Source organism: Microcaecilia unicolor, chromosome 9 (assembly GCF_901765095.1).
Source record: "Microcaecilia unicolor chromosome 9, aMicUni1.1, whole genome shotgun sequence".
Taxonomy (NCBI): domain Eukaryota; kingdom Metazoa; phylum Chordata; class Amphibia; order Gymnophiona; family Siphonopidae; genus Microcaecilia; species Microcaecilia unicolor.
In genome coordinates, this window is record NC_044039.1 from 140,493,866 (window position 1) to 140,516,905 (window position 23,040).

The 23,040-nt window shown below is 44.7% G+C and overlaps 1 protein-coding gene across 3 annotated transcripts in view; it reads left to right on the top strand.

Annotated features, from left to right (window-relative positions):
- Positions 1-6,335: 6,335 nt before the first annotated feature.
- ELMSAN1 (ELM2 and Myb/SANT domain containing 1) overlaps positions 6,336-23,040 on the top strand; it is a 177,755-nt gene continuing 161,050 nt past the window's right edge. For 2 of the 3 annotated variants that reach the window (XM_030215484.1, XM_030215482.1), the window contains exon 1: positions 6,338-6,801. The gene's annotated coding sequence lies outside the window, so the exon portion shown is untranslated. Of the gene's footprint in view, positions 6,802-23,040 lie in introns of all 3 variants that reach the window. The other variant, XM_030215485.1, reaches the window with a different exon arrangement.

A 23,040-nucleotide genomic window follows, 5' to 3' on the forward strand; every position in this document is an offset into this window, starting at 1 on the left:
CCTTCTCTTCTCAATCTACACCTCTTCCCTAGGCTCACTGATCTCATCTCATGGTTTTCAGTATCATCTTTATGCTGATGACACCCAGCTATATCTCTCCACACCAGACATCACCGCGGAGACCCAGGCCAAGTTATCGGCCTGCTTATCCGACATTGCTGCCTGGATGTCCAACCGCCACCTGAAGCTGAACATGTCCAAAACCGAGCTCCTCGTCTTTCCACCTAAACCCACTTCTCCTCTTCCTCCACTCTCTATCTCAGTTGATAACACCCTCATCCTCCCCGTCCCATCTGCCCGCAACCTCGGAGTCATCTTCGACTCCTCCCTCTCCTTCTCTGCGCATATCCAACAGACTGCCAAAACCTGTCGCTTCTTCCTCTTCAACATCAGCAAAATTCGCCCTTTCCTTTCTGAGCACACCACACGAACTCGTCCACGCTCTCATTACCTCTCGCCTTGACTACTGCAACTTACTCCTCACCGGCCTCCCACTTAGCCATCTATCCCCCCTTCAATCCGTTCAGAACACTGCCGCACGTCTTATATTGCGCCAGAACCGATATACTCATATCACCCCTCTCCTCAAGTCACTTCACTGGCTCCCGATCAGATACCGCATACAATTCAAGCTTCTTCTCCTTACCTACAAATGCACCCGGTCTGCGGCTCCTCACTACCTCTCTACCCTCATCTCCCCCTATGTTCCCACCCGTAACCTCCGCTCACAGGACAAATCCCTCCTTTCCGTACCCTTCTCCACCACTGCCAACTCCAGGCTCCGATCATTCTGCCTTGCCTCACCCTATGCCTGGAACAATCTTCCTCAACCCCTACGCCAAACCCCCTCCCTACCCATCTTCAAATCTCTGCTTAAAACTCACCTCTTCAATGCTGCTTTCGGCACCTAACCTCTCGAGAAATATAGTAAGCCCTATCAGATCGACTCTACACTTGTCTTTTAGATTGTACACTTGTCTCTAGATTGTACACCTGTCTTTTAGATTGTAAGCTCCTTGAGCAGGGACTGTCCTTCCATGTTAAATTGTACAGCGCTGCGTAACCCTAGTAGCGCTTTAGAAATGTTAAGTAGTAGTAGTAGTCCATGCCATTCCTCATTTTCAGCTGTGCGCATTAGAATCACTTTACAGAATAGGCTTAGACAGTTGTGCATGCAAATTCTAATTAATGCCATTGTCAATAATTACTTATTAGCAATTATCAATACTGATTGGCTTAATTAAGTTGCATGCGCAAATCCAGAATACGACCGGATTTGCATGCGCAACTTAAGTCGCGGTATGTTACTTACATATACTGTTCTAGGATAGTGCTTAGGCACCCTGTTGGCACTGTTGTAGTTAAGTGTTATGCACATAACTGCTAGTAATCTATACATTTATGCCTGCAAAGGATGCAGGCACCTAGATTATAGAATTGCTTTATTTTAGCCCCAGCTTTTTGCCCTAACTTTGGAAAAACCTTACATGATTGTCTATAACATCACAGAGGGACATTGTCTTGCGTGTCTAGAAAAGAAACTCAGCTACCAGTAATACAAACTACTAATCCAGCCTGAGTGGGTACAAAGGTTACACTTAAGCTGAAATTTGCAAAGTATTTCTCTTTGCAAACAGTCAAAGGCTCCTATTTTAGATGATAAACTGGATATTATAAAGATACTAACCATGTTTATAATGCTACTGGATGTATGCAGTGCAACAGGTAATCAGGTATGAAATTTAATTTCATTCATTTTTTTATAGACTCCCATTCTCCAGGAACTTAAATTCTAGGTAGGTACCTGAGGCAGAGGAAGATAAGTGTTCTGTCCTCTGACAGCCTTGCACTAGTTTATGTGATTCTAAAATATGTGTAATGCTTTTACTGTTATTCTCATTTCTAAGGACCTTCACTGTTGTAGTTTCCTCTGCAAAGATATATGAGCAAGGTATTATGTGTAATGTAGTTCACAGGCAATGCAACCACACTTGTCTGTCTGAATAAGAACGGTTACCACTGGTTGTGAGGCTGCCTAGACCTCTTTTCTCTCTCAGCCAAGCCTGGCTGCTGTGTCTACTTGCTATCATTTCCTGTTCAGTCTTACTATCTCTGTCCTGAGAGGTCAGCCAGGTATGACCTTTCCCTCAATCGAGAGCCATTGCTACCCGATGGCAGGCTGTCCCCATTGGTCTCTATCTACTCCTCCCTGAGCCTGTGTGAAAATTCAACACCTCTTTGTCCCTTCAGCCGTGAGGCATTTCACAATCTTGAGACATGGAGCATGCACCATCATGCCCCAGACAGCTCTGTCCTGCTGTAACTCCCTGCAACGAACTTGTTTTTTTTACCTTGAAAATATCTCCTCCCTAATGAGATATCGTACATTCCAGTCACCCAGCTTTGAACCACTTCTATCTGCTTAACTATTTCTCACCTGCAATAAAGCTACCTTTCCTCAGATCTCTACCTCCAACAGCTCTCAGATTACGGGAGTCTCTGTGCCCTGGAGAAGCACTTCTGAACATCTGTGAGTAAATTATCTGTGATTTATTAAATAAAAGAGACTTCAGAAAAATATTAAAGAGACTTCAGGTGTGATTGATGTGCCAAGGTTATACTCCAAGATATCATAGACTTTGCAGTAACAAGTCTATGAGAGGCTTGAACAATAAGTGACTTGTTCAAGGTCACAAGGAATGTTTGTGGGAAAAATAGGATTTAAATGCAGGTTTTCTGGGTTCACCTACCTGTTGCTCTTCTAACGAAGAAGCGACTATTCCAGGTATGGGATAACAGCTTGCTGTAATAGGATTCATGGCTCACTGCTTGAATTAAATGCAAGTGTGATTACTGAGGGGCCAATGCAGAAAGCCTCAGCTCTCCAAACCTACCACAGCATGTTGTAAGCAATAAGCATGCGAATTACTGCCACATTAAAATTGTGACAGAGTAAAATGTCATCCTTTCTATCAGTGCCTGAGCTGCAATTGGCTCTGGCACTGATAGGAAAAACAAAGCTGCCAGTGATCAGCATCTGCCCAATCCCTCTCCCCTTTTGCCCAACCTAAAATTGTGACAGAGTAAAATGTCATCCTTTCTATCAGTGCCTGAGCTGCAATTGGCTCTGGCACTGATAGGAAAAACAAAGCTGCCAGTGATCAGCATCTGCCCAATCCCTCTCCCCTTTTGCCCAACCTGACCCGATCCGATTCTGCTCCCCTTCCCAACATGACCAGCATTGGACCCCCCCCTCCAATAGGTCTGGGCCCCTCCCTCCCAATTTTAAAATTGCCCTTGTGTCTTGGGCTCCCCCACCCATTACCCCTCTCTCCCAACTAAAATAAAAAACTAATTCCCTGGTGTCTACTCTTTACTTTCTGGTGTTCCTCAAAGTTCTGTTCTATCTCCACTTCTCTTTATTTCTTAATCCTTTAGCTACTCTAATACAGTCCACGGGTGTCTCTTTCTACTTCGACGCGGCTAATACTCTCCTGCTTTACCTGATCAATCTTCTTGACCCACTCCAGGACTGTTTAAAAGCTATTTCTGAGTTGTTATTCAACCACAATCTGGTTCTCAATAAAGACAACACTGTGAGTTGTTGGTTTACAAGAGAGCTCTCAATTCCGTCAGTCTCGCTTCAGTTGTTCACTTTCACTTTTCAACCAGTTGATTCGTTCAGATATTTTGGGGTCTTCCTTGATTCACAGTTATCATTCACTTCTCAGAACTCTGTGTGGAAAACAGGTTTCTTCATACTTCATCAACTACGTGCAATTTGCCGCTATTTCACTTCTGAAATCTTTCATTCTTTATTTCTCGCTCTACTTATTACCAGACTGAACTATTGCAATATCAGCTATTTACGTTGTACTGAATCTTCCATTAAAAAATTACAGTCCATACAGAATACGGCCATTTGTTTATTATGCCATGCCCATCATTTTGACCATGTATCACCATTATTACAAAAATATCATTGTCTTCCAATTTCACAACATTTCTGTACAAACTATAGGTTCTTACCTTCAGATCCTATAGGGTTGGCTTACCTCATTACCTTTCATCCCTTACTATACCTTACTCACTTGTCCATCTTCTCCACTCAATAAATGACCCCCCCCCCCACTTTAATTTTACCCAGTCCTAAACTTGCTTGTCTCGATTCCACTCACCATGCTGCTTTCTATCATTGGAATTCCCTCCCATTAGTCATCTGCGTTGAATCTTCATTTAAGAACTTTAAATCAAATTTGAAGATGTGGTTGTTTACTAATGCTCCTATTAATCCCCAGCTTTTAGCTCCTAAAAAGAGGATGAACAACATCATAACCTAGTGGTTAAGAAGTCTAGGATATTTTAATGTATACAGAAGACTATTTACTAGACTCATTAAATGTTAATGCAGCAGTTATTGTGGTGCTTTAGCAGTTAAAATATTAATTTACATGTTAACTACAAAATGCAGAAGGGGTGAGGAATAACCCTTGTAGATAATGCAGCATATTGCACTGCCATTCAGTTAATAAGCAATTAAAACAAACAAACTGGTCTCTGCATGAACTGAATGGCAAATTATTGGACCTGCTTCCCACAGTTAATAAGGAAGCTTTGCAAACTGTTGCGGGTGAATTTGCAAATTCTTAATACAGTTTGCAAATAGCCTTCCCCCCATTGTATTTATTATTTTCATATACATTTTTTACTGTCTGTTATAATTCTTCTGTTTTGATAATTATTTTTAACATTTTTTATATTACTTATATTCCTTTTTGTATTTGTCCCTGAACTATTTTAAGGAAAGGTGAGTGAGAAATGAAGGACAACCAAACAGAAGAAACAATCTTCACAGAAAACAGTTAAACACAGAGAAGAAGACAATGAAATCATTAAGTCACTTTGGTGCTGATTCTACTTTAATCCAAACAAAGGTACGACTCAACACGGGCCTGTGTTTTGGCCAACTGGTCTGCCTCAAGAGTCTTGAACATACATGTATATTAAAAAATATGTACATAAAAACAAATTTTAATCAATAAAACAAATGTAAAACCTGACTCAAAAATAATTGAAGACTAAAACTTAACTTTGAGACCAGAATTCTTATAAAAAATAAGACTTACAAGCCTATACAGAGCAAAAAAAAAAATTGTATATTTGCATACGAAAATCTGTAACATATAAATAACTGGGCAGTAATCAGAATTGTACGCAAGCTGATGATCATTGCCCGGTTAATGCGTGAGACCTTACCGCTAAGTCAGTGGGTGGCAGTAAGGTCTCAGGACCAAAATGGATGCGCACCAATTTTTATTTTGCTGCATGTCCATTTTCGGCAAAAAAAAAGGCCTTTTTTTTTTGCAGGTGCACTGAAAAATGGACCTGCGCGCGTCCAATACACGTGTCTACACCAGCACAGGCCATTTTTTCAGCGCACCTTAGTAAAAGGAGCCCCTAGAGCAGAAAGGAAGTGCCAAGACTGTAGAATACAGAGAAGCTGGGTTTGGTTCAACAGCAACAGGAGGGGGGGGGGGGGGAGAGAGTGTTCTATGCTTAATTTTCTGGAGCAGCATGAGGGAAAAGAGGAGGGACTAAGGATTGGTGATATGGGAAAAGAGAAGGGAGTGCAGGAGAGAGTATCAATAGCTGTGGCAGCAGGTGGAAGGAAGCAGAGGGAGTGCAGGGATTGTTGCAGCAGTAGCTGCAAGAGGAGGGGCAGTGGGATTATTGCAGCAGTAGGGGTAGGAAGGAGAGGGAGTGCAGGGTTCTTGCAGCAGCTGCAGGAGGATAGGAGGGAGTGCAGGGATTGTTACAGCAGGTGCAAGAGGAGGGAGTGCAGGGATTGTTGCAGCAGTAGCTGCAAGAGGAGGGGGCAGTTGGATTATTGCAGCAGTAGAGGTAGGAAGGAGAGGGAGTGCAGGGTTCTTGCAGCAGATGCAGGAGGATAGGAGGGAGTGCAGGGATTATTGCAGCAGTAGGGGTAGGAACGAGAGGGAGAGCAGGGGTTCTTGCAGCAGCTGCAAGAGGAGAGAAGGGAGTGCAGGAGAGAGTATCAAGAGCTGTGACAGCAGGTGGAAGAAAGCAGAGGGAGTGCAGGGATTGTTGCAGCAGGTGCAAGAGGAGGGAGTGCAGGGATTGTTGCAGCGGTAGCTGCAAGAGGAGGGGGCAGTGGGATTATTGCAGCAGTAGAGGTAGGAAGGAGAGGGAGTGTAGGGGTTCTTGCAGCAGGAGAGGAGGGCTGCAGGGATTATTGCAGCAGTAGGGGTAGGAAGGAGAGGGAGAGCAGGGGTTCTTGCAGCAGCTGCAAGAGGAGGAGAGGAGGGAGTGCAGAGTAACTGCAGGAGGAGGAGAGGAGGGATTGTTGCAGGGTGCACCAGTAGACGTTGAGGCAAAAGGGAGTACAGGACGTTCTCAAAGTGGGTGTAGAAGGGAGTGCTAGGATTCTTGCAGCAATAGGTGTGGAGAGGAAGGAGTAGCAGAGTTTTCGCAGAAGCGGAAAGGACGAACTGCCCTGCAAGGGAGTGCGTTGATTGCTGCAGCTTAGGAATCTCGGATCTGGGAGAGGGAGTGAGTGAAGTTGCCTTGCCTGCCGCGCATTGAAGGAGCTGTCAGTGAACACAGGAATGATTTGTAGGAGACTCTCGGAGCTGTGCTGTGCCCAGACGAGGAAGTGACGACTGCAAGGAGTGAGGGAGGCAGCCTGCCTGCAAAACAACTTTTTGTTTGTCAGTGATTGCTCTCGGTCCCCTTGCTGGAGTATAAGAGCTAAAAGGGAAATCCTGCGACTTCATCTGCCAGGTAGAGTATTTTGGTTTTCTACACACTAATTTTTATTTGGGAGGGTTGTTTTCATGTTTTGCAGTCGAGCTTTTCGTCATGTTATTGAGTAGTGTTTCTTCTTCCGTAAAAAGGGATTTGTGTTGTTACGATATTCCTGCAGTCGGTTAATAAGCTTCAGAGCACTTTCTTTGCCCTTCAGTGCTGCTGCAGAGCTCTGATCTGCACACACAGCCCCGAACCCTCCTTATAGCTCAGTCAGCAGCACTCCTTAAATTCCGGGCAATCCGTCGTTTACCCAGGCCTCTCCCGGTTCACTGTCCAGGGTCCCATGGAGGATTCCTTCCCACCTCGGCTTTCCGTAGGCATATGCAGGGCATTACCCTTTGGAAAAAAAAAAGTGGAAATCCCAAACATATTCCCCAGATTTCTCTGGCTGGCAGTTTAAAGGCCCGGTTCTCACCTCGTCATCCGCCTTTTTTTCTTTGCTTCTTGTGTAGTGTTACTTTGTGTTGTTTCCTCTGTGTAGACCCTTCACGGAGGAGGTGTACAGTGCCATATATTGCATGGTCATTTTCCAGCAGCTGCACCGTCTCTGATGTGTTCCTGAGGAGGGGAGGCGGGAATGGTGCAGGCACACAGGGTACTGCACATTCTTGTCTTGCTGCCTCATTTGGAAGTTTATACTTGGGCATCCATGTTGAACTAACACAGTCTTTGCCACTTTCATGAGCGCTGTTAAAGTGGAGGGGGGGGGAGGGGGATCGTCGCTTGCACTGCAGTATCCCAGGCGCAGCAAACGAAACTCCTCAGTGCCTGGGGCTGAAAAAGCGAGTTTTGCACTGACAGCTACAAGCCGGGGGGGGGGGGGGGGGAGGAGGCAGGCGGTCGCAGATGTAGCCGTTTAGATCGCACCTAGATAGTCTGCGTAGTTTCAAATAAGGACGTTTCGGTTTCTTTCCTGATTTGCACAGTATCGTTCTCTCCATTTTTCCGGCAAAAGGTTAAAAACGGATACAGCGGGATCCTATTTTTCCTTAACGCTTGAAACCAGCGTCTTCCCCGCCCCAGGTTCGGGTTACCTGGGCGAGTGCCATTCTCTGACAGTGTGTAATTAAAAGGTGATTGTATGGCTCTGCATTGCTGCACTGAGTGATTATTAGATTGAGCAAGAATTTCTGTGCAGGACAAAACGCAGATTTGACTTGCAAATAGGGAAAGTACAGTGCGGAACCCAAGTTGCCAAGTTCCTCTTTGGCCCGAAGCCTAGGATTGATTAGGTTTGTATTAATATTTATTTTATAGCTGACTTTTTGCCGACTCTTTAGCTTCAAGAGTCAGAGGGCCTGGCCCAAGGGTTTTGTGCTAGTGCGGTGCATTGCTGTATGGAGGAGGGAGGGTCAGATTTTAAACTTGGTGGGCCTGCTGCTGGCCATGCTGCAGAGGTTGATCCCCACCCCTCATTAAACAACAGACACACCTAGTACTAGCCGGATTTGTGGCCCATGATCCGGAAGGTGGAATGATACGTATTTTCATGCCGAGGGCAGCCAGTCAATGCACCACCTAGACTGAGCGAGAGGATATAAAATAGGGGGAAAAAATCACCAGTGAATGAAGATCCACGTGTCCGATGATCCCGTTCCAAGTTCCAGTTGAAGAGCAGGAAAAAAAACTGATAGGCGGTTGGTGACTCAGCTATTTGGGGAGGTTAAAGTGGGTGGGGGTAAGGTTATGGGGCGGAGCTAGGGTGAGATGCGCGGCGAGCAACCGAACAGAGCAAGTTAAAACCTTTTTTTTTTTTTTGGGGGGGTGGGGGGGGGGGAGGTTACGCCTATGTGAGCAGTAAAAGAACGGTGTGGGACATTAAAGTTTTGATCGAGTCTTTCACTTTGTGACTGTTGCAGCTGTATCCTCGGTACCGCTGTTACTGATGGTAATATACACACTGCATACGCTCCAGGAATTATGTTGGGGCATTATTTTGATTTTCTGGTGCACATAATACAACATATTAAATATAATAATATTTGCACTATTTCCCAGTCAGCCCAAGCTCTCTAGTCCAGCATCTGTATGCACAACACTGTAACAGAAATCTTGTAGTTAATGGCAATTATAAAATGATTTGCTTATCAGAACTTTTTTTTTTGTAGGTTGCTAAATGGCCACTAGGATTCAGATATGCAGACCTTTAGTTTATTGTTTGGTTATCAAACATGTTTGGAATGTTTTATATGTCTTAGTTGTACCTAATACTTAGAGTAGTAGTCTGAGAGCTAGGGTTCAAATCCCACTACCACTCTTTGAGATCTTGGATAAGTCATTTAACCTTTTTTTTTCTTGTTACATTTGTACCCTGTGCTTTCCCACTCATGGCAGGCTCAATGCGCTTACATGGGGCAATGGAGGGTTAAGTGACTTGCCCAGAGTCACAAGCTGCCTGTGCCTGAAGTGGGAGTTGAACTCAGTTCCTCAGGACCAAAGTCCACCACCCTAACCACTAGGCCACTCCTCCACTCCATTGCCTTAGGTATAAACAGATTGTAAGCCCTTCAGAAATGGGAAAATTACTCCAGTACCTGAATGTAACATTTTCAGCTACAACTGAATGAGGCAGGAGCTAAATCCAAAATGCAGTGCCATCCATACTGTGCAGTAATACAAAACCCTACAAAATCACTCAGGACCTATAAAGCAATTCTACCATACATAACAGTATAAACTTCCAGTGGCCACAGAAAGAGGGCCATCCTCAGGCAGCACCATCAACATTACAAGCTGGATTAATACACATCAATCCTGCACATTCAGTGCTATCAGAAAACTCATTCTTTTTCACACATGAACACAGGTAGACCTGATCAAGTATAGAATAAATAACCACAAACTAAAAATAGAAATATGTAGACAAAAATTTAACTGAAAACCCCTAGAACAGTGGTTCTCAAACCTGGTCCTGGAGGCACCCTAGCCAGTCAGATTTTCAGGATATCTACAATGAATATTTATGAGAGATTTATATGCACTGCCTCCAACATATGACAATATATCTCATGAATATTCATTGTAAATATCTTGAAAACCTAACTGACTGGGGTGCCTCCTGGACAGGGCTGTGGAGTCGGTACAAAAATCCTTCGATTCCGACTCTGACTCCAACTCCTCAGTTTTTAATATATATATTTTTTTGCATGTTGACTGAAAGAGTGCAGCATGCAAGGCTGCATGTTAATGTTTGGGTTTAAAATCTATGTCATTGTTACTTTTTATTTTATTTATTAAAGAAACTATAAATATTCATTAATCCTAAAGTTTAAACAAACAAAAAACACACATAAAAATACAAGGTTATGTTTATTGTTTTTTTTATCAAGTATAAAGTCATCATAGCATTAGCAAGTATAAAAATCTGGAACAACCACATCCTTTGGAAATTCTAGAACAACATCCTTTGGAAATTAGAACAAAATCAAAGTTAACCTACATAAACCAAAAACATTTGGAAAACCTAAAACAACTTATATATTATTTAAACTTGGCATATATAGCTGTAGAATAGCTGTTAAACATAATCCAAAATTAACTAATATATTGTTCTTAGAAACAGAATTGCTTCTGCCAGATCCTCCTTCATAGAAGCCCTTAAATCTGATTTATTTTCAGTGCTGAAAACAGTCTTTCAACACTGACTTGGGTGGGTGGCATTGCTGTTACGGTTCTAGCTGCATCATTGACAATCTCTGGATAAACAATGATGGCTTCTTCTATAGTCAGTTTTGATGAGCGGTCAAACTTTTCCACTTCTTTTAATCCTTTAAAAAACTCTTGCATGAATTTCTTTATATGGACATTTACAGGTTGCTTTTCCATGCTTAACCGACATTGCTTTGCTTTTGAAGCTTCCATTTTGTCCAAATAGGCTTGAAAATTCTCGTCTTCATTTGAAGAGGATGAACCTGAGTTACCATTACCACCAGTATTTATAGCTTTAGCTTCATCCAGTGGTTTATGAGTTTCAGGTAGCAACCCTTTCATGCGAACTGCTATGTCATAGAGTTCCTGTTTTCCTGTAGCAATTTGGTCACTGCTCAACAAAATTCGGCTCATTGGATCAACATAAATAGCAGCTAAGAGAATTTGATTATCCAGCAAGAGCTCCTCTCTTTTCCTCATTGAAGATACAATGCCATCAGCAATTAACCCCCCCACTTTTGTTAAGGTTATATATCAAGCCCTTCCATTCCAAGAAGAATTTACCTGGTGTTAAATCTTCATATTGCAGCTTCTTGGTAACAGCAAAAGGGTAAGAAAGTAGCCTTTCTAATTCTGTAACTTGAGCCCACTGGTTTTCTTTTAATGAAACATTTACATTGTCCAGTTCTTCAAGAAAGTCTTTTAGTTCAAGCAAACGCTTTATCATCAAGTAAGTGCTTCCCCAGCGCGTTGCTTGATCCAAAATGGCTCCTTTTCCAGCATGTCTCTTCAGAATAGCATCTGTTTTAGGGATCCTGGCTGCAACAGCTACTTGCCTCAACTTGCTAATTAGTGTAGCCGCATGACGATCCTTCAATCCATCTCTTAATGCTAGTTGCAGAGTATGAACAGCACAATGCATATGTTGAATGGTAAGCTTAGATGCTTCTTCAGCAATATCATCCAAACTTTCACAGCTTTCTTGAATTGCAGAACTGTCATCTTCTGATATTTGTATGCTGCTTTCTTCATCAACTTCCTTCATTTTTTCAATTGTGCTTAACATATTTGAAGCATTATCAGTTACAATACATAGAATGTGTTCCTTTTTAATTTCAAAATCTTCTAAAACACCTTCCAGTAACTTCTGCAGATACTCACTGGTATGATGTGCCTGAGTGTCCTTTACTCCTAATGTCCGGGTTATTGTTTTTTTGTTTTCATCAGCAAATCTAACATTAATTGCAAAATAATTGACTCTGTGACGTGTGCATGCATCCATTTTAATAAAGACAAAACGTCCCTTCAGACTTTTTCTTAGTTCTTGCTTCTTACATTTGGCCTCTTCAAGTATGTTTCCTTATACTTTCTCGTTTCAGAGAAACTCCAAGCTTTTTAGCCATTTCTCCATTTAAGCCTAAAAAGGCTGGTTGTGAAAAAAAAGATAGTGGTATACTATTCTTTACTGCCATTTCAATGATGTGGTTTTTGAATTTTTCTGCTGTCATTGTTATAGTAACTTTGTCAGCTGTAAAAAATCTTGATAGTTGTGTCTGGCCTCCAGTAGATTTCTGATCTTTTATTGACCCTGAAGTAGATGGAATGTTTTCATTGCTATCTTTCTCATTCACAGCTTCTAACACTTTAGGATGGAAACGCTGAAAATGTCTTTTTAAATTTGATGCTCTTGTAGGTGCATTTTTTTCATAACCACTGAAACTGCTAATTTTTGCATCACATGCTTTTTCACCATCATCATCTTCTATAATACATTGACATACATAATGTTTCCCCATCTGTTGATATTGTAAAGTGTTCATAAACAGCAGACTTTGTCATGTTTCCTGACATTCTTTTTGCCATTGTGAATATAAAGCTCTTCTTGCAGAGAGAGAGAGGAAGTTGGGTGGAGTCTCTCTGCTGCCTTATCTGTGTGTGCTGAATGATCTTCTCTTGGAGCTTAAGTTCACTGTGGGGTCAGAGAGGAGGTGCTCTACAGCAGGTCAGTAAATGCAAAGGGAGACTGAGCAGAGGGAAGCTCTCCAGCAAAATAGTTCAGCTGGACTTCACACTAGTGAAACAACTAGGTACTAAGCTTTATTCACAGCAGAGAAGTACTTTATTCAAATGTATGAGGAGTCGGAGTTGGTGCATTTTTGCCGACTCCAACTCCGACTCAATGTACCCCAAATTGCTGCTGACTCCGACTCCACGACTCCGACTCCACAGCCCTGCTCCTGGACCAGGTTTGGGAATCACTGCCTCTAGAAGCCAGAAATAGAAACAGTGACACATATCCCTCTGTACTGTTCAAAATATAAAGATAGCAGATGTAAATTAAAAAAAAATTGACATATTTCAAATTGTTACATTTAAAATTACCAAATAACACGGAAAATAAGGTGATACCTTTTTATTGACTAACTTATTACACTTTTGACTAAGTTTGAAGGCCGAAACCTTATTCCTTAAATCAGGACAAACATGCAACAACAGTAGTATACTGTGCTGACCTGAAGCAGATGACTTTGGCCTCCAAAACCTAGTTAAAAAAAAGGTATTAACTTATTTTCTGATTTTGTTTTTAAATGTATATTTATTAACTTTTAAAGTGGACTAACATGGCTACAACATTACTTCATCGTAAATTAAAAATGAATCTTTTTTTGTCTACCTTTGCTGTCTGGCCATTTCATTTTTTTGTGTTGGCTCCAGTCTCTGGTTACTGCTTGTCTGCCTTCTTTTAATTCTCTTTTCAAGGATCTCCTATTTATTTGTAATTTTTTCTCCTATCATCTTCTTTAATCTTTTCACTTCCTCCACTACATCCAGATTAAACACTGGTCTGTTCCTTTCAGCTTTATTCCATGTTTTCATCTCTATCCAGTCAGATTTCATTCATATTATCCAGTTGTTATCTCCTCTACTTACAGCTTTCCATGTCTTTCCCTCACCCAGACCCTCTCATTCTCCTTTCTGTTATTCCCCAGTCTTTCATTAACTCTCTCTCTCTCTCTGCCATCTAGCATTTTCTCTCCGTCTCTCTCTACCACCAGTATCTTCTCTGTCTCTCCCTCTCTCCACTACCATCCCACATCTCCTCAGTCTGTCAGTTTCACGTCCTGCTATCCAGTATCTCCTCCCATCTCTCATTGGTTTCCTTCTCCCCACTATCCAGTGACTCCTCTCTTGCCTCCCCCTGCCATCCAGCATTGTCTCTCCTGTCTTTCTCCCTTTGTCCTCTAGCATCTTCTCATGTTTCTCTCATTGTCTCCCACTTCTTATCATCCAGAATCTCCTCTGTCTTTCTCCCTTGCTCCACCATCCAGCATTGCCGCATCTCTCTGTCTCCCTTCTCCTCTTCTGCACCATTCAGTGCTGTCTGTCTCTCCCCATGCAGTATTGCCCCATCTTTCTTTCCCCATGCAGTATTGCCTTAGTCTCTCTCTCTCCCCCGCCATCCAGCATCTCCACTCTCTTTCCTCCCCCATCATCTAGTATTGACTGCCTACCTCTCCCCTTGGTACGCAGCACTGCTTCTTCTATCTCTTTCTAGCTTCCCCCATCCAGAATTTCCCCTCTTTAGCTCTGACTCCCCCATGAAGTATTTTCCCTCACTGCTGTCTCTCACTGTCTTCATCCCATCGAGTTTTACCTCTGCCTCTCTCTGACCCCTTCTATCCAGTATTTCCCCATCTGTGTCTCACTACAGCTAGCACTGCCCCTGTTTTACTCTCGCTCCCCTCCCATTCAGTCTTGCCCCATTTCTCTCCTCCCCAACCATGAGCTAGCATTTCCCACCTCTCTCTCTTTCTTCTCTCCTACCCCCTTCAAAATGTAGCACCTTTTTGACTCCCTGACCCCTGTTTCCACCTCTGATGAGTCCACGCTAGTTAATGCGGAGTGAAGACATGCGGGACTGGTACTGTCCCTGCGCCGCTACTGCTTCCTCTGCCGGTTCCACCTCCTGTGACGTAAACTTCCAGGATTGACAGAGGAAGCAGTAGTGGTTCAGGGAGAGCTGTGATCCTGCTGAGCCCCTTTTCCACGTGCCTAATTTTTCACTTTTTCCTCGCCTCCCCTCCCCCACTTTGCAGAGTTAACTATCTTCGGTCTGTCTGCAGAACCTACTGGGAAAGCAGACACCAAAGTTTTGCATTTGTCAGGATTTGGGGATTATAGTTACCAAATGTTTCCCATTTTGCTTTTATCATTCCCTCTTTCCTGGTATTTCTTCATAGCAGTCAGGAATGGATACTGTAGCTGCCCCAAGGAGCTCACCCTGCCCTAGGACAAACCTGAATGAAGGGGGCGGCGTCACAGTAGTCTGTAGCTTTGTAACCATTTAACTCATCAAACCTGGAGGCAGTGGAGAGACCAGGGTCAATTTAAACACTGGTCAAGCAACTGATAGCTGTTCCTCTGATACCCAGTAACCAGTCACTGTGGTATCTTACTTTTCAGGCAGGGTTTCCCACTGGAAGATTTCCCAGTGTATTGAATAGTAGTCCAAATCTGACTCTGGTGTGCCGTTTGTAACAACATGTTTTTGGCAAATGCACTAAATGTTTGGCCTAATATGGATCATCTTGAAATGAATACTCCAATGTAATGCATTTTGTGAAATACCTTTATTATTTGAGGATACCTGATTACACGTAAATATGTTTGTTTGGTTTGTTACCCGCTTTGGTTAAAAGCGGGATATAAATGTGAAAAATAAATAAAAAAATTGGTGAGTTTGTGGTAGTACTGTGTAGGCACATGCTAACATGGATAAGTTAGTGGTGGTTCAGGGTTTTTTTGTTGGGGGGGATATATAACTGAAATGTTCACAGCATTATATATTATATATATTACTAGCCGTTGAGCCTGTTAAAACGGGCTAGTATGGGGTTTTGGCAAGGCCCCCCCCCCCCCCCCCGAGGTCGCCGCTACCCCTGCACCCGGCCCGGGCCCTCTCTTCGGTATTGAACTTACATCGGTGAAACGCAGGCAGCACGCAGATCAGCTGAGCTCCCTTCGGTCTTCCTTCTCTGCCTGTGTCCTGCCCTCGTGTGACGTAATGTCGGCGAGGGCGGGACACAGGCAGGGAAGAAAGGGCGATGGGAGCTCAGCTGTTCTGTGTGCTGCGTTTCGCCGATGTAAGTTCAATACCGAAGAGATTGCTCGGGCCGGGTTGAGGGGGGGGGGGGCGGCGGCGACCTCATGGGGGGGAGGAGCGGTAGCGACGGCGGCTTCGCGCAGTTTTCCTCTCTGTTCCGCCCCCGTCATCACGTATTGGCAGGACAGAGAGGGAAGTCTCTACTGCGCATTTGCGAGTGAGTACGGTCACTCGCCATTTATATGTTTGATGGGAACATTGGGCACTAATGGATTAAGACACAAACCTTGAGTTCAACTGAGTGCCTGAAATATATTACTAACTGCTACTACTACTACTTAACATTTCTATAGCACTACTAGATGTTTGCAGTGCTGTACACTTGAACATGAAGAGACAGTCCCTGCTCAACAGATCTTACAATCTAATTAGGACAGACAAACAGGACAAATAAGAGATAAGTGAATTACTAAGGTGGGAATGATAAAACATGTGTACTGAACAAGTGAATAAGCATTAAGAGGCAGATGCAGCAACCAAACGTAAAAAACTCTAAATCGTTAAAGTCCCTAACGATTTTAAAATAACGAAAAATGCACCAAAAAAAAAAGTCACACATGCTGAGATCGGTAGTGAAACGTACAATGTATCAAAGAATCACAATACACATCGTTAATCGGCCCCCAAATCATGCGCAGAGCAGCCAAGCGTTATGTTAGCTGCTCTGCGCATGCCACAAACAGTCAAAACACAGTCAAATCGCAAGCACATGGCTCCCAAATAAAAACAAAAATTAAAAAAAAGGGTCGGGAGGGGGCAAGGGCGCTCATCAGGAGCGTCCTGTACAGACGGCCTTGCCCCCCCCCCCCCGCTGCTCCCCACTTTCCGCCGCTCCCCCCACCCCGAAAAAGCAAAATTCTAGCAGCCCCTGCCCCCTCCCCACTTTCCGCCGCTCCCCCACCCCGAAAAAGCAAACTTCTAGAAGCCCCTGCCCCCCTCCCTTCCTCACTACTCTCTCACCTCAGCTCCGCCTCCCGACATCCTCCGTCCGTGCCCCGCCCCCTTTTGGGGTCGTCGCCGCCATTCCCCTCCTCCATCGGGCCCCCCTTCCTCTTACCGGGCCCGTGCAGCGCCTCTCTCCTCTGTCCGAAGGCGCTGCACGGGCAAGAAGAAAGCTGAATCAGCTGATGCCTGCCTTCGCCTAGCTTCGATAGAGCGTCTTTCTCCTCCTGGGCCCGCCCCTGTCTGACGTCAGTAACCTACGTAGGTTACTGACGTCAGACAGGGGCGGGCGCAGCAGAAGAAAGACGCGCCATCGCGAAGGCAGGCATCAGCTGATTCAGCTTTCTTCTTGCCCGTGCAGCGCCTTCGGACAGAGGAGAGAGGCGCTGCACGGGCCCGGTAAGAGGAAGGGGGGCCCGATGGAGGAGGGGAATGGCGGCGACGACCCCAAAAGGGGGCGGGGCACGGATGGAGGATGTCGGGAGGCGGAGCTGAGGTGAGAGAGTAGTGAGGAAGGGAGGGGGGCAGGGGCTTCTAGAAGTTTGCTTTTTCGGGGTGGGGGGAGCGGCGGAAAGTGGGGAGCAGCGGGGGGGGGGGGGGGCAAGGCCGTCCGTACAGGACGCTCCTGATGAGCGCCCTTGCCCCCTCCCGATCCTTTTTTTATTTTTATTTTTTAATTTGTTTTCTGAGGTCCTTTGGACCAATCACAGCGCTTTTAGCTCTGCTAATGCGCTGGGATTGGCTCAAAGTTTGTTTATTTTTTCACTTAACACTTTTTCCTGCCACGGAGCTGTCCTAACGAGAGGTCCAGACCTCTCGTTAGTTTTCCTGCCTTTTTCCTGCGTAAAGGCAATCGGAAAAGGTTAGTGCATGTCGTTTCAATGGGGTTTTCACACTAATTGCTCATCTCCATTCCGTTTTCGTTAGCTGCTACTGTCGTCGGAAAATAGGCTTAAGTGCATGGAAAGGATAGGAAATTCTTCCCTGAGGGCTCATTTAACGATGAAAAACGTTTAGTGCATCTACCTCTAAGAGGCAGATGCACTAAAGCTAAATGAGCCTTTAATGACCCTCCAACGAGGAAAATTTGATCCGTTGCATGCATCAAAGGGCTTTTACCGAGGAAGCCAGCAGCTAACGAAAACGGAATGGAGATGAGCAATTAGTGTGAAAACCCCATTGAAACGACATGCACTAACCTTTTCCGATTGCCTTTACGCAGGGAAAAGGCAGGAAATCTAACGAGAGGTCTGGACCTCTCGTTAGGACAGCTCTGTGCCAGGAAAAATCATTAAGTGAAAAAATAAACAAACTTTGAGCCAATCCCAGCGCATTAGCAGAGCTAAAAGCGCTGTGATTGGTCCAAAGGACGTCAGAAAACACATCAAATAAAAAAAATTAAAAAAGGATCGGGAGGGGGCAAGGGCGCTCATCAGGAGCGTCCTGTATGGACGGCCTTGCCCCCCCCCCCCCCGCTGCTCCCCACTTTCCGCCGCTCCCCCCCCCCCCCCGAAAAAGCAAAATGCTAGCTGCCCCGGTCCCCCTCCCTTCCTGTTCCTGTGTTCTGCAGAGCTAACTCCGCCTCCCGTCATTCTTTTGCCCCGTGCCCCGCCCCCGCTGCCCCCCCTGAGGTCGACTACACCGCTCCCCCCTCCACCGAGACCCCCCTCCCTATTAACGACCCGAGCAGCGCCTCTCACCTCTTTCAGAAGCGCTGCACGGGCAGGAAGATCTATTGTGTTGGTTGTAGAGTCTCCATGACGTCTCTTCTTCCCTGGCCTAGGCCCCGCCTCCTTCTGACGTAATACGTCAGAAGGAGGCGGGGCCTGGGCCAGGGAAGAAGAGACGTCATGGAGACTCTACAACCAACACAATAGATCTTCCTGCCCGTGCAGCGCTTCTGAAAGAGGTGAGAGGCGCTGCTCGGGTCGTTAATAGGGAGGGGGGTCTCGGTGGAGGGGGGAGCGGTGTAGTCGACCTCAGGGGTGGCAGCGGGGGCGGGGCACGGTGCGAAAGAATGACGGGAGGCGGAGTTAGCTCTGCAGAACACAGGAACAGGAAGGGAGGGGGACCAGGGCAGCCAGCTAGCATTTTGCTTTTTCGGGGGGGGGGGGAGCGGCGGAAAGTGGGGAGCAGCGGGGGGGGGGGGGGGCAAGGCCGTCCATACAGGACGCTCCTGATGAGTGCCCTTGCCCCCTCCCGATCCTTTGTTTTTGGATTTTGCTGACCGGGTAGCCACGTGTATGTGTTGTGGCTTTTTTTTTTGTTTGTTTTTACGTTTGCAGCATGCGCAGAGCAGCCAGCAAAACGCTTGGCTGCTCTGCGCATGATTTAGGGGCCGATTACCAATGTGTATTGTGATTCTTTGATACATTGTACGTTTGAATACCGATCTGAGCATGTGTGACTTTTTTTTTTGGTGCATTCTTCGTTTTTTAAAAATCGTTAGGGACTTTAACGATTTTGATTTTTTTATGTTTGGTTGCTGCATCTGCCTCTAAGAGTTAAAAGCAGTTAAAAGGACAATTTGAACATTAGTTACTATCTACCCCTTTTACAAAGTTACACTAGCTGCTGCCGGTGCGGTAATGCCGACACAGCCCATTTGTTATTACCGTGCAACTTTGTAAAAGGTAGGGGGGGGGATGTAACTTTGTAAGTTTGTGTGCTTTGAAAATAAACACCAGTGTGTCTGAACATTTGCAAATATCTTTAAAGTGCTCAGCTAGAGAAGGTTTAAAACAAGAAGCTGAAATTGGTTTGCAAATTAGTGAAGGGCATGGATAAGAAAAAGAATTTATGCTTGATCGAAATCACTATCGGCCTTATTTACGAAAGTGATGGGTGCCCATATTTCGACCCAAATCTGGAGATGGGGGCCCATCTCGCAAAGGCGCCCAAATCGGTATAATCGAAAGCCGATTTTAGGCGCCTGCAATTGCACTCTGTTGCGGAAACGGCCAAAGTTGACGGGGGCGTGTTGGAGGCGTGGTGAAGGCAGGACTGGGGCATGTTTATTGGCCGAGCAGAGATGGGCACCTTCAGCCGATAATCGAAAAAAAAAAATGGCCGTTTTTAGCGAGAATTTGGGTCACTTTTTTTGGACCCTTTTTTTTCATGAACAAGACCCAAAAAAGTGCCCTAAATGACCAGATGACCACCGGAGGGAATCGGGGATGACCACCCCTGACTCCCCCAGTGGTCACTAACCAGGGGAACCCAGATCAATTCCCACTACAGCTCTTTGTGACTCTGGGCAAGTCACAACCCTCTGTTGCCCAGGTACAAAATAAATACCTGTACATAACATGTAAACCACTTTGATTGTAGCCACAGAAAGGTGATATATCAAGTCCCATCCCCTTTCCCTTCCCATAGTACTCTACCATGTGCACAGAGAAGTACATTTATTCAGCAAACAGACAGGATACTGTTCATAGAAAAGTGAACAGCACATGGCTAATAGTAGATACTTGTGGGCGTACCTGTTGAGAACCTAACCACATACAAGGTATCCTGGTGGGTTGCCCTCCGCCCTGTAATGAACTAACAAGAGCCATGTGCTAACAAGAACATACTAGAGCTTCTTATTTTGACGTTGTACTCTGTAATTTATAGATATTAACAAAAAAAACACATACACACCTGGGTGCACTAAAGAAAACATTTAAGGGCAGTTCTATAACTAGGCACTTAAGGTTCTTGCATGTATGTGCCAAAATGTAGCGCGTACTTTCATAAGCACCCTAAGTGCTATTTGATAAGGTGTGCATGTGTGCTACAGCGTACAAATGCACATCTTATAGAATACTATAAGTTACATACGCACTAGCATATTTAGGAGCTTTAAATGTAAGGCGTGCTGATGCTGGGTTATGCTGGTATTCTGCATAGGAATCTGGGTACCCAGGTGCTGTTACAGGCGCTCCCTGTGTGGCATGAGAGGGTCTGCAAGGAGGCACCCGCTGGTAGAATTATCACCATTGTGTTAATGGGTAAATGCCAGAGAAAGTTGCCTCCAGTGCACTCTCCCATTCTTCCTTGCCCTGCACCCACTGCTCTGTCTTTGCACTTTTCCTGAGCTACTGGCTCATCAGCTCTACAAGTTTTTCTTGGCCAACAGGTCACCCCCCCCCCCCCCCCCGCTTCTTCCTTGCCTGCTGGCTGCACTGCTAACTGTGCCTGGTGGCGAATATGAGAACTGGGGCTCAGGAAACGGTGTGTAAGGAGAGGATAAAGAGTGATTTGAAGATGAGTCAGTGAAGGAGAAATGGGCTGATGGGGGTTGGAGAAACACCTTTCCCAAAAATGATGATTTTATGTTGCTATGTACAACTTCAGAAATAATATGTTTTATTAAATTAAAAAATAATATCATACAACCAAACACCAATGAAACGAAGTTTTTCATATAAGAAAATCCCTCCCTTCCTTCTCCCTCCCTCTTTTTTTCTCCCTCTATTATGTCTTCTCCTCTACTGCTAATTCTAGACTCCGTTCCTTTTGTCTTGCTGCACCTCACGCTTGGAATAGACTTCCAGAGCCTGTGTGTCTTGCCCCATCTTTGGCCGTTTTCAAGTCCAAACTTAAAGCCCACCTCTTTACCACTGCTTTTGACTCCTAACCTCTACTCACTTGCCCTATCCTTTATCCTCACCTATTTATTCCCTTACCCTTAATTGTTCTGTCTGTTTACTTGTCTTTCTAGATTGTAAGCTCTCTGAGCAGGGACTGTCTTTTTTTATGTTTGGTGTACAGCGCTGCGTATGCCTTGTAGCGCTATAGAAATGTTAAATAGTAGTAGTAGTAATGACATACAAGTCGGATAACACTATGAGTGGTAGCAAATATACAATTAATAAATCCATTTAATTTGCTAAATTAAGTAACATTAGCTGTTTAGGTGTTATGAGTACAGAAATGGAGTCCACAATGTAATGAATTAGGATATTTTCTTTTCTCCTTTGACAGTTTTTGGCAATCACTTCATGCACAGTAAGAAATGCATTTGGTTTCCTCATAATGTCAGTATTGGGTGATCTTTCTGTATCCAATGTAACAAAATACAATACTTTACCCATTTAAGCATGCTTTTCTTATAAAGGGAAAGAGGATGTAAGTACCTGTGTGTATGTACTGTATGTGTATATATATATATATATATATATATATATATATATATATATATATATATATATATATATAGTGAAGAGGAGGACGAGGGGAGGGGGATAAAATGGAAGAGGAAGAGGTGAAGAGGGTCCAGGGGAAAGGGAGACAGAACAGAGCCTTGCCTTTGCTACTTCCACAGAGGGAGAAAAGAAAAAGGGTTTCTTCCCACGAAAAATGGAGGCTGGAAAAGAACTACAATAACCATCAGCCCTGGGGAAAACCCTGGTATAGAAACTATCCTCCCCAGCAGCCTCCAGGAGAGAACCATGACAAGGCAAGGGAGGTGTCCCCTGGGGTTAATCAGGAGGAGGAGGAACAGCTGAGAAAAGGGTGGGACGAGGAACCCATGGAGTGGCAAGAGGCTGGAGAGAAAGAGAAGGGGGAGAGCCTGGATGAGCCCATGGACATAGCAGCATGGGCTCAATCATTGGGGAAAAAGCTGAGGAAGCAGGTGACTTCTTGGTATGGGAGCTGGACTGAAAGGGGAAAGAAAAGGGTCATGCAAGAGGAGGGTCAGTGATAGTGAAAGTGTGACCCAGAAAGGGTGGGACCCTTGTAGCTCCCCATAGAGTTCAAGCTATTTTGAACCGTGTGCTGCTGAACTACTTAGAGTGCAAAGTGTGTTGTTTTGGGAGGGATTATTGTTTTTTTCCTGTGTGAACTACTCAAAGAGAAAGGAAGATGTTTTTTTTGAACTGTTTGCCATTGCACCTGGGGAAGACGTATAGCAGTGGTTTTGCCTTTTTTGAGCTGTAGCCTGCAGACGCTCCCCAATGGGGTGAAGCGCTAGGCTGTAGGACTGTTTAAGGGGAACGAACTGAGTTCTGGAAGCAGTGGGGGTTTATGTGTCTTTTTACCCTGCTGTGCTGATTCAATTGAAGAGGAAAAACAGTGGGGGCTGTGTTTTTGCACCTGTTTTATTTTGAACTGCTGGACTGTGAGCACCAAGGAAATAAAAACTTGCTGGTTTTCTTTTGGAATTATTGGTTACCCGAGTCGTGCCCTGTGGATTACAGTGGGCTATGGGGCCGGACATGAAGCTTGTCCCATAGCCGGAGTCTCCAAAGGAAGAGACGGGATCCTGAGAACCCCTGGAGGAGGGACGGATCGTTCACAATATATATATATATATATATATATATATATATATATATATATATATATATATATATATATATATATATATTTCTCCGAGGACAAGCAGGCTGCTTGTTCTCACTGATGGGTGACGTCCACGGCAGCCCCTCCAATCGGAAACTTCACTAGCAAAGTCCTTTGCTAGCCCT